This window comes from Drosophila bipectinata, chromosome 2R (genome assembly GCF_030179905.1).
Source record: "Drosophila bipectinata strain 14024-0381.07 chromosome 2R, DbipHiC1v2, whole genome shotgun sequence".
Classification (NCBI taxonomy): domain Eukaryota; kingdom Metazoa; phylum Arthropoda; class Insecta; order Diptera; family Drosophilidae; genus Drosophila; species Drosophila bipectinata.
The window spans coordinates 7744123-7754773 of NC_091737.1; positions in this window are offsets into that span (position 1 = coordinate 7744123).

The following is a 10651-nucleotide window of genomic DNA, read 5'->3' on the forward strand; positions in this document are numbered from 1 at the left end:
GTATAATATAATTGTCCTGGCCGTACATGGTAATTCAATGCATATTTGATTTTATGATTCGTCGGCGGAAAGAAGCATTAATGCATATAGAATGAGGTCTTGAAATCGAACCGAACTCAATCGAATCGAATTAAGTTTCGGGCCCGCATCATAATTGCCAGGGGCCCCCTTTGGAAGCGAAGTGGGATGCTGCAGTTGGAGGACTCTATCATCGCCTGGATTTTGGCTTGACTTAGCCTTAGTCTTCCTGGTGGAAAAAGTTGCTCCTCGGTCTGAAATGTCATTAGGGTTTTGTCGGCTGACAAACTAATTTGCGTAATGTTGACGGAAAACTTTTTATTTGACTTGCTGACTTGGCCCAAAAGCCAGGCCAAAGAAATAAAAGCGAGACGATTCAAAACTTTCTCCCACCTCCGCAGTCGGCCCAGCCAGCCAGTTTGGATTGCATTTTGGTATATTGGGCTGCTTGAGAGTAGTTTGCCTTCCCGGATTTAAGTTTGAGTTGCAAATTACGCCACGCCGCCTCCTCCCCGACGACGTTTTGAATTAAACGTTTTAGATATCACGTATACGCACCGCTGGCTCGTCGGCGCCTCTTATCCTGCGAGTTTAATGTGCATTTCATGAAAATGACTGACTCGATCTGCATAAAATATTTATATATACCTCTGTTTAGGGTCGAGATTCCCGACCCCAGCGAATTATCTCGCATAAGTGTTCACTTCCGAGCATATCTCGAATTATGCGCGTGGCTTTGCAAAATTAAAATAATTTCCACATTCGCCGCAGCGAGCAATTAATCAAGACCGCCCCCCCCAAACTGATATGCGGTCCGGGAGTTATGAGCACGCATTTGGGCGGTTTGTTTCGGGCCGGGTTTTCTGGTTCTGATTTATGTGAGGATTCCGGGCCACCTGTCGCCCGCTGAATACTCCACGGGGCACATTCTGGGCCTTTACCTTCATTCTCCGCGATGTCCTTAGCTCCTTAACCCTCTCAAATGGCTCGACAATCTGCTCATCACCCCTCTCGATATCCAGCTGCAATGTGTCACTTTCGGTTTATTTTTGCGCCCGTTACTGAGATTTCCGGACCCGACACTTTCCGGGACTATTTTTGGGGGTATGGAGTCCTTATCCTTTGGATCCTCTTTCTGCACAAGAAAAAAAGTATTGAGATTATTGGGGTTTGGGATTTTACCCTTGTCGTTTTTCAAAAGTTAAAATTTTATTAATTTAAATAGACCATTTATAATTTAAAATATGAAATCATGTACACTCGTGATAAATCTTAAAGATTAAGCTTTTACAAAAGCTTATTTATATTTTAATATTTTTTTGTAATATTCTCGTATATTCTGTCGTCCTGCCGTTGCCCCTTTCGGCATTCGCCAACTTTAATATGTTGGCACAGCTCGAAGGCGCGGGCTTCCTCCTCGAGTTTCCATTACATTGCAGCGGAAGCCGGATGTTGAAATTGTTGAGGTTGCTTCGCCGTGTTTGGCGATGTGTGGGTGTGTGGGTGTGCCGGTGTAAGCAGCTTAGCCGAGTCCCTCGAAGGATGGCAGTAGCGAGGAAATTGCCTTGAATGCCATGGCTACCGCGACGCGATTCCAAATCAAATCCGGACGCGAACACGAAACCCAATCGCGGTATTTCTTTAAATGCTCAATCAAAAACTTCTGCATTTTCCTACTCTCCTTCAAGGATTCATGATTCAATTTTTCAGAAACTGTTGCCACTTCCAGTGGTTCAAAAGAGATACAAGTATTTACAAACTTGATGGATTTATGAAAGTGTTTTAAACAAATCTATTTTTAAGCCTTGAGTCAATCAATCAACTCTATATGGATTCCGATTCAAGTCAGATATTTTCTGGAAAACTTTAACATTCAAAATGTCAAGGATTTAAAGGCAAAATAAACATGATTATACCGCAAATGGCCGATTTTCCGATACATTACTTTGTGTTCTTGCCTGTTGCGTGACATTCGATCTGCGTGCGCTTTCCCTTCCTGAAGGAAGCCTTCACATCCAAGCTGACTTTCCACTTACTTTGCGAGCTTTCTGAGCGGAAAATGCGTGTGTCATAAATCTACTCCCGCGCCTTTCGCTTAAAATCAAGCTATTTATCACGAGGCGCCGCCGACGAGAGGACGACGACGTCATGCTGCTGCGGTGGCGGCCGGGATGCTAGGATGCTAGCATGCCAGGATGCCAGGACACCGGGATACCATTGTAGTGGGGTATCTGGATGCCAAGATGCCGGAATGGCAGAATGGAAACATGGTAGAACGGCAGAAAGCCGCGATACCACGATGTACAGCACTCTACTCTTATCATCATCGAAGTGGTCGGGGCGGGGGTGCCGCCGCCCCCGAAGGCATCCGCAGTGGTGGCGCATATGTTCCATAGCTGTTGATGTCTCTCCGCAGGATTTTTTATGGGTGTGCCAGAGCGGCAGGCCGCCTGCTGAGGTAAAAAAGTTGCGGACAACAACAAACTTTTCTCGCTCCTTTTTGGCCGGGACTCTGGGACACAGTGGTGCGTGTGGAGGTGACAAGAATCCGGTAATTTGTGCTCCAAGGTTAAATGTTAATGTTCGCCATTATGCAAACATTTGACGTTTTGTTTTAGAAGCTACAAAGCAACGGGTTATGAACACGTGCGACAACCGACAGCCGGCAGCCGAGAAAGCAAACCAACCTAAAGGTCCTTGCTGCGTATACGTAATTTTTTATGCTCTTGCTAATTTGACTGGCGGCAGGTAATAATGCTCCACCCCCTCCTCAGGATGTTGCCAAAAGGTAGTTTGCTTAGGCTGCCGGCCATAATTTAAAGAAGCCAAACTAAACACTGCCAAAAACGACAATGTTGACGCTTAACTGGTTTTGGTCACTAAATGGAGTTGGCCCGAAGCGGTACAGTTGAGATTCCCAAAAAGGAAAGCCACGTCTAATAGGGAAACATTAAATAGTTATAATAATTATTAAAACTTATTAAAATCATTAGTTATTTGAAATGTTTTTAAATATATTTAGACTAAAAGTTATAGACTAAAGAATCTTTAGTAAAGATATCTTTATATCTGAGGTATATGGAACTTTAAACTCTTGGAATATGACCTTGAAAAGTTGAAGTTAGAGGGTCTGGACTGTATGGCCGGAATGCCCTTTTTGGGGTCCGCAAACCTAGAAGGAGATTCTTGAAATGGCTGCCTGGCGACCGTCTTAATGGCAGCTCCAAATGTTGCTAATGTTAATTTAAGAAAATATTTCGGCAACGGCCATGTGGGAGTGTGTGTGTATGTGTTGCCTGGAAACACTTGCGGTGCGGCAACATTTGTGCATTATTATTTGCGGTCAAGTCTTTTGTGGCTTGGCCTTTTAAGGATATCACCAGTACACACAGCCACACATAGCCAAGCAGGGACCAGGCTATAACCCCTTTTGAGCCACAGCAAATAGCTCTGCCAGCAGCGAACTAATTAAAGAAATATTCGTTTAAAAATACTTGTAGCTCTGACGGAAATTACACACACATCTACACACCCACACCAATACACAAACAATGACATACCGCTTTGGCTTCGCAACGGCTCTGTGTGACGTGCATGAGGCAATCAATTATGGCGGACGGTTTGCCGAAAAAAGCGTGTTGCCTACTTTCCGGCGCCCGCGTGTTTGCCAACACAGCAGCACAATTAATTATGTACATTGGGGGCTCCTTGGCCCCTTACCCGGCCTCAACCCCACCTCCGGCCCTTTCATACATTCGTGCTCTTCCTTCAGTGTTTGCCTTAGTCTGTGTTTGCCGACACTGAGAGAAAACAAATGTTTATTCTGAATAATATTTACCAAACCAAAGCAAACAGGTGGATGCTTAACTAAATAGACTAAAAGTGTCTTTAATAGGACTCCCTTTTGTAAGCATATTTCTTAAAAACTTTATTATGTTTTCAGTGCGGAGTAAATGGAAAAGGATGAGAGTCATCCTTGAGCCTAGACGACAGCATATGCTCATGCATGCCTAATTACGATAAATCCTTGCCCTTGCCACCGCGTCCTGCCAACTTTCGCTCACACTTGCTATCCCGCCTTCTCTTTTTAGCCAAAACTTAGTTCGCGAGAACAAGCGCGCCCAAATGAAGCAGGCAACAACAGAAACAAAAATAAGGAGAAAAAACAACAATACTTAGGAAGGATCCTTTGAGCACAAGTGTACATGTGTTTGTGCATGTTGAAGTGGGCCAGAGTGTGGGTGAGTTGGTGTAGGCGTTCATAATTATGGCCGTATTTAGAGAAATTGGTTATTATGTGCTTAACGCCATTTGTCTGACTGGAAATAGTTTGTTCTCGGGGCCCCCCTGTTGATGATCCTTCTGGGAGGTGTGTTTAGTTAGTTTTGTCGAAGGAAACAAAGTATTAGGAGTCCATACACAAGCCTAAAAGAAAGACGCGCGGCATTTAAATTCAATTTAGTCCAAGAGCAATATTCTTCAATTAAAGTCTGGGAAGCACTGTGAAATTCCAATCGATTTTCTAGCAACTCTCGTGGCCAGCCTCTCTATTACCTCGGCCAGCCCAATACTTGAAATTGCTGGCTAATTCGTTATTATTGCCACTTTAGCTGCCTGTATTGGCCCGGCCCGAAATGCTATGTTTCCCACCTTGAACACATTCCTTGAGCAATTAGCCAAGTGTCCTGGTTTTCGGGGGCACACGGGGCGCACGGATTCGCACAGTAAGCCTCGGGCTCTCCTGATGCATGCACGTCCATCAATAATGGATTCCGGCTCCTTGCTCGTTATGCCATCTGTCAATTGGCCATCCATCGATTCTAATTAATCATGCTCTCGTGCCTAATGACTCGCTCTCGAATATCCTGTGAATGGATTGCGACCCTGCTCTAATGGAAGTGGTTGTCAGTTCATGCGATACAATTGTCTCCGGAACGGGAGCAGGAGCCGGAGACGTAGCATAGCGTGTGTATTGTTGCATCCACAATGCACTCTGCAGCACTACGCAATTTCAATTTCAATATCACGAACACGAGCTAAAAACTGCGCAAAAATCCAACTCAGAAAGCCATTAATGCAGTCGAAGAAAACATGCAGACATGGCTCGAAGTACTTCATACTTTTAGGCACTTTTGCTATTTAAACCATCCGATCCAATATAGTTTTATTTTAAATTTCAAAAGAAAACGCATAAAGCTTTTTGAGCAACAATGGAATATTCCTTTGCGATGTATATTTTGCCACAGTGTTCCCGAGGATATATGCTCTGAAGGCTATGGCGATGTTAATGGGGACTGACCTAGAGACCGTCAACAACTTCTCCGAATGCGTTGACATCTTTGTTTTGGCCCGTTCATAAATCGCAATTATTTTGGTTTGTTTTTGTTTTCGTTTTGTCCGTTGTTGTGGTGCTGTGGCTTTGTTCTGCCAGTGGCACTCTTTGGCCGGAAAATGTCTCTGTGGTAAACTCAATTCATCAGTCGCCGATTGACAGGAGACTGTCATGGGAGACCGTCATGGGAGATGGCCAAAAAGCCAGACAAAAGACCAACTGTCTGGCAAGAAAGGCAGAATGGCGACCAATTAGACTAAAAGAGGCGATAGAGAGGACTATTCATAGAATACATACCATATATAAATATTATTAAATGCAGATGCTTCACTCATTACCACACTCATTTAGAGTCTAATGCGATTTTCATAAAAAGTCTCCCCACATTGCCCGACACATAAATTCCCGTAGCTCATATAAAGCCATCATTAAAGGCTTTTTTAAATCTATAAATATTTAGGAAATGGCTAAAATGATTCATGCCAGCGGATAATCGCGTGGGAGGTGTTTTTCTTAGCTTTCCATTTTTTCCTGGACCTGAGAAAAGTGAAACTGCAACAAAGAAACTGCGGAATAGCAGGTAATTAGTTTCCATGGGTGCACCAAGGATACTGTATATGTGCTCTTGGACTCTCTGGGCGACATTGTAAAAAGCGGAATTCTTTCAGATAATTATGGCAGAAATATTTTATATAGTATGCGAGTATATATGGTATGATTTCCATACAGGTTCGTTGGGGTCGGGTGAAGATGAGAAACAACAAAAGTTCTACGTGAAAGTGGCAAGAAGACACAGAAATATTTGTGATTGTTGTTGCTGGCTCTGCTCAGCAGGTTATATTTATAAAATTTCACCTCAAGAACGAAACGGCTGATCATCAACTGGCTGAGAGGAAAACATTCATTTTCATTTCTGGCACGCTCGCGAGTGGACGTGCGGATACCCCGATAATAGCCATAGTCCCAGTTCGATATACACCTATATATAATACACACATATATATAATATATATAGAAAGGTGAAAAGATCTGATCGAAGATCTTTCACCTGTCGCGCCGGGCGTGAGGGTGCAAAGTTTGTTGTGCCGAAGGCTTAGCATCAGTAAGCGCAGCGCGAGTGTCCTGATTAATCCCCCAAAGCCACCAAAATATTCTACAAAATAGCGAAAATCAGTTTTGAAATCTGTTTTTGTGAAGAAAGAGCCAGAGAGTGAAAGGACTTGCCGCCAAGGCATGCGAATAAATTTGCAAAAGTTACGTGAATCATCAGCGAACTGCCGAGTCCAACCCAAGTGAGTGAAAGACGGTGTGGGTGGGTGTGGAGGGATATATCCTCGATTTAAGCCTCGTTTTCAACCCGTTTTTGGCGGGGCATTCAAATGGAGATGAGCTTCGCCTCATTCAATGGCTGCTGATTATGTAAAAAAAAGAAAACGTCGCGGGGGAGAGCCTGAAAATGTCACCTGGTTTCCCATCAACACCCTCGCCATCACGCCCCCACATTCGTGAAAAGCTGTCAAAAATTATTTTCATCTTTCGTAGCGTTGCTTGTTGTGGTCGTTGAAATTTATTAACACATTTTGACATAATCATGTATTCGAATCTCAAATATGTAGATGGGGGGATCTTCTTTAGGCTTTTGAATTGATATGTATTTTAGTGTGCGTTTGTTGTGTCGATGTGTGTGTGTGTAGTCAGCTCATCAAAAAGCATGACAATAATTTGTTCACCCAAAACACAAACACAAACGCGAACGCAAACACACACACTTGGCGACGCACATTGCTCATACGCCGCGTTGCCTGCCTTATTTTTAGTTCGATTCAATCAGCGACATTTTCAGAGATTTTCTATTTCCATTCCGTGTTGCTGTTTGCTGTTTGTGTTTGTCTTTTGCCCGCTGCTCATTGCTTATCATTGATTGCTTTGTTTGCTCTTATTTTGTTTCGATTTCGCCTTTTTATTTTGTCCACTTTTTCCCCCGATTTCCATTCTTCATTTTCCATTTGCCATTTTTGCCCTTTCTAGCATCCCTTTCTGCTTCTCTCTTGTTTCACGAATGTTTGCGGTGCTTTTCTCATATTTATTTTAATTTTCACACCTCTCGCCCAAAACAAACGCACAGTGCCGTGTACTGCAAACTGTGTGTTGTATATCATTTAATTTTTCATTTCCGAAAAATGCAAAAATAATGCCAAAGATTAAACGGGAAAGCTGTGAGGTTGAATTTATGAGCCGCCCGAAAGTAGGCAACAGTTTTTCCACTTTTCCTTTTAGCCTTATTGGACCGGACCTCTCGCCCTCCCCCGCTGCCACTTTCCTAGTCTTTGTTTATCCCACTCTAACCTTCGCTCTTTATTGGCGAGTGCTTCAGTTTTCAGTGGAAGTTCAAGGTCGCTGGCAGCATAGAAAGCCAACACTGCACTTTCCTTGCCGCAGATTCGTATTTGAATTAATGTTCTCATGAAGTGTCTAACATAAAGTTGAACTCGAACTACTTTTTAAAGTTATTGCTTTGGAACAACTGGTGTTGGTTTTCATTTTAGAAAATAATTGGAACTAGAGAACTACCAAGTATATTTCAAAAATCCAACTAAGTAGAGGTTTATCTTCATGGAATCTTAATGAATGGTTTTTATTGGACTATCCTTGAAGAAAACAAAATAGAAATATACCAAGGACTAAGTATATGAACAGGAAGGGTCTTTTGAAAGTTGGAATTTAGAACTGGTACTATATTTTGGCAACAAACAGAGGCATACATAAGTTTGTTAGGAATATATTTATAGAGCTAGACCTTAAAGTTCTTAAAGTTTGAGATCTATAGCCAAAAATATTGTGTTGATCTTAATAATAGGGAACATATAGGCAAAACTGTATTTTAAGTATTAAGATTTTATGATTCGATTTGTATATAAATTTCCATTATAACTTATAGGTAGGTATTAAAAAAATACCTTTATTTTCAAAGTAGTAGTAGAAAGAATTCAAAGTTTTTTTGCAAAAGTTTAAGTATTTTTTTTCACCATAATTTAAGTCCATAATTACCTTAAAACCCTGGTGCTTTTTGTGAAGAACTTTAAATAGTTTGTTTACTAAGTTTTTGTGGGAAAAATAAATTCACAACTGAAAAAAGTACAAACTTTGGGCAAAAACTTAATAGTATTGGAATAATAAAACTTTATCTGTAATGATGTCTTTGTTTTCGCGGAAATTGTTTCTCCATTGTCTTATTGTTTCGTTTAATTGAACATTATTTCGCCGCGAACTGTCCGAGTTAATTAAACTGATGAGCTTTGAGGCAATTGGTGGAATGCATATGCCCTCCGAAGGCCCCGGAGCCAGCCCGCAATCTATTCATTAAGCCGGCCAAGTGTGTGAAGCCAAGGAGCTTATCTGTCCGAATGCACAATACTCGAACTTCATTACCCGCTGTATGTGCTTAACTGCCATATATATCTCACCTGCCAGGACATTGCCACCCGCGCGGACTTGTCATTGTTTTGCCCGGCCGAGCCTTTGAGGGAAAGTAATTAAGTCGGCATCATGCGGCTTATTCGCCATTTGCTGGTTGTTAATGACCAGGTTAACGGATATGACTGTCCCTCTCTCCCCACTTTGCATGAAATCGATCTGCCGTAAAGGTGCTCGCCAGGTTGTCTCTATGGCATTCGAATTTTTTCGACCTGTTTCCTGTTGTTCGCCAGCCAAAAACTCAATCGATTAATCATCGCATTTGGCAGCATCAATTGCTTCAATCGACTCTTGTATTGCTGCACTCGGAAAATTACTTTGAACCTTAAACTTATAGACAAGGTCCTTCTCTTTATTTTTTTTTGTTGACAAAAATTGATTAATATTAAGAATATTATATACAGAAATTCCTTAAATACCATTACCTTATATTACATTGTGTAGCATATTTTTGAATATTCTGAAATATTTCCATTTATATGAATTTGTAGGTTTTTTTTGCATAAATGTTGTATTGTTTTCTATTTATATTAAATTTATTTTTATATTTTGATATTTTTTGTCTATAAATAATTTTAGTTTTCTTTACAATTTAAAGTACATCTCAAAAATAAACCCGTTTTTTGCGTTACTTTTCAGCCAGAACAGTTAACAGCCAAGAAACAGGCCCCGCTCAAGGGCGCCTCGGATACCGTTAGCCGGAAGTCGGCACCCAGAGCCAGAGGAAGAGGAAAAGGAAGAAAAGCAGAAGTAACGGTAAGCAATCACCAACGTAATTCGAACGTCAAAATACTTTTCAGTTTAAAGTTTTCGGTTCTTGCCATAGACAGTGGTGCTAAAATATTCCCTTCGTATTTTTTGTTTTCCGAAAAAGTTTCGATTGCATCTGCTGTTTTGTCTGCTTCGCTTATTTATAGCCCTCGAATATTCTGCAGTTCTATCTTTGGCCCAGTGCAGAGCAGTCTGTGGATTCCGGGCAAGTGAAGTTCTATTTTCAATTCCACTCCCATAAGGGAGATGCAGAGTTCTGACCTTGAGAAGAGTCAATAGGGAGAAAGAGAGATCCTATCGATTGTATTTGGAAATTTATTGAAGAAATATGTACATAGTTTGTTTTTATTTATTTTCTAAAATTAAAAACTAAAGTAAACTATTTTAAAATTAAATATAAGTCATAAAACTTTATTATTACTTCAAAAGAACCATGTATTTTTTAAACTGCAACATTTTTGAAAAGGCTCCCGAAAAATTGTGTGAGTCTGAAGTGCCGGGCTTAACCCTTGATGGAAGTGAAAACTTTTCAATTAGCCCGGCGGAATGTTTGACTAGTTTGCTGATGAATCGGAAACCTGGGGAAGAGAGGGGCTGAAAGGGTGCTAAGGAGAAAACAGCGAATCGGACCGATGCTCGCTCCAATTTTCAATGAAGTTTATTTTTAGGGCCCGTTACAGCGAGATACACAAAAGCGCACACAAATAGCCCAGCAATGGGATATAGATGGAAAATGCCGATGTACGTCCAAATGGGAATACAAGCTCATTTGATGACGTCAAAGAGTGTGCGTACATACAGAAAAGTATCTATACATCTATATATACCTATTCACAACCCGTAAATACAAATTTTGGTAAGACTCCGGTATGAGCAAATAAGTTGCCGTCGATTCGCCTTGTGAGAACTTCATTTGCAAGCCACATGCTGTGTAAAGTATTTGTATCTTTGTATCTCATTAATGGCCTGCAGCCTGCACCCTGCTACGTAGATACAACACACACACAGAACCGTCCCAAGAGACCAAGAATATACACAAGAATATTTTTTGCGTTT